We start from the raw sequence: 1,610 nt of genomic DNA, 5'->3' as shown, positions 1-1,610 counted from the left end.
CAGGAAGCTACATGCTGTTCCCACAGGGACGGCGAGGCCTCTTTGAATAAAGCTCCATCCTCCAGAGCTGTGGGTGCATCTTTGAATAATGCTACAGTTTCCAGCTCTGTGGTAAGTCATGCAGTATCAATCTTTGGAAGTCTTTTCCTTTTCATTATGGGTGATAATGTGTATGGATGTGTAGGTACGTATCTTATATGCAGAGTGTGTTTATATGTATTTTTAGAGATTGGGGGTATAGAAAGTAAAAATCATAAATTTTGGTAGCCTGAGCCAAAATAAATTAGTAGTTGACAACTAAATTACCCTAAGTTCATACAATGGAATGATGTAGCCTCTTCTTAGTCATCAGGCAGAGCACTGATCATTATTTTGTAGAATGCTTTATGTATGTGTATAAATATAAGATATCATGTTTCTCTGAAAGGACACATAATAAACTAGCAGCTAAGTTGCCTTCAGAAGGCATTTGCTGAACAAGACTGTCAAGGGTGGGTATGATAATCTTACTGTGTATTCTTTTGAAATATTTGAAAGTTTTACCCTGCACATGATTGATGTCAACAGCTTTCAAAAACAATCTTTAAAAACAGAAAAGCTGAAGAGTATTATGTGTCTGAGCATTGTTTTTAAATGTAGAGCCAGGTTTTGGAATTAGATTTGCATTCAACCCAAGCTCTGTAATTGAAAATGTGGCTTTAGACAAGTTACTTAATCTTGTAAAACCTTATTTTCCCCCATCCATAAAATAGCATGGAAAGGGTGATTGGGAGGATTAAATAAGATAATGTGCATAACAGCCTTAGCAAAGTGCTTGGCACAAAGCACTTAATAATATGTTATAGTTAGTCATCAAATACATGATATGATTTTGTTAAATTAAAACGGAATTAAAATACAAAAAATGCAATGTGGTGTAATACACTTAATATTTATAAAGGTGCTAATGAGATAATATGAAAGAAATTGTTTTTTCAAATAGGGAGTCACCCTGTCCCTTATATGAAATTACTCCTTAATATATTGTGTAGACTATTACATATTATAATTTAAATAATGGCATTTTCTTCTTTTTTAAAGTTCTTTTTTTTTTTTCTCATTAAACTTTTGTTTTAATGGGTCTCAAAATTCTGTGACAGATTTTTGGTCAAGTTGTTTCCATTAAAAAGTACTGATTTTAAAAACTAATAACTTAAAACTGCCACACACACAAAAAACACAAATGGTCCACAAAACACTCTCCTTTCCTTCTGAAGGTTTTACGATGCATTGTTATCATTAACCAGTCTTTTACTATTAAACTTAAATGGCCAATTGACACAAACAGTTCTGAGACCGCTCCTCCACCTCTAATTAAGACTGGGGTGGCAAGTATTGGGGATAATATTCATTTAGCCTTCTGAGCTTTCTGGGCAGACTTGGTGACCTTGCCAGCTCCAGCTGCCTTCTTGTCCACTGCTTTGATGACACCCACAGCCACCGTCTGTCTCATGTCACGAACAGCAAAGCGACCCAGAGGAGGATAGTCAGAGAAGCTCTCAACACACATGGGCTTGCCAGGAACCATGTCAACAATGGCAGCGTCACCAGATTTCAGGAACTTGGGACCA

General features: G+C 36.0%; 1 protein-coding gene across 1 annotated transcript in view; it reads left to right on the top strand.

The window, feature by feature from the left end:
* Positions 1-1,610, top strand: part of ANLN (anillin actin binding protein) — a 37,970-nt gene that overhangs the window by 2,341 nt on the left and 34,019 nt on the right. The gene's annotated exons all lie outside the window — the stretch shown is intronic.

Source organism: Suricata suricatta, chromosome 2 (assembly GCF_006229205.1).
Source record: "Suricata suricatta isolate VVHF042 chromosome 2, meerkat_22Aug2017_6uvM2_HiC, whole genome shotgun sequence".
NCBI classification, from domain to species: Eukaryota; Metazoa; Chordata; class Mammalia; order Carnivora; family Herpestidae; genus Suricata; species Suricata suricatta.
The sequence above is the reverse complement of the archived record's forward strand: the minus strand, read 5'-3'. Positions and strand labels throughout refer to the sequence as shown.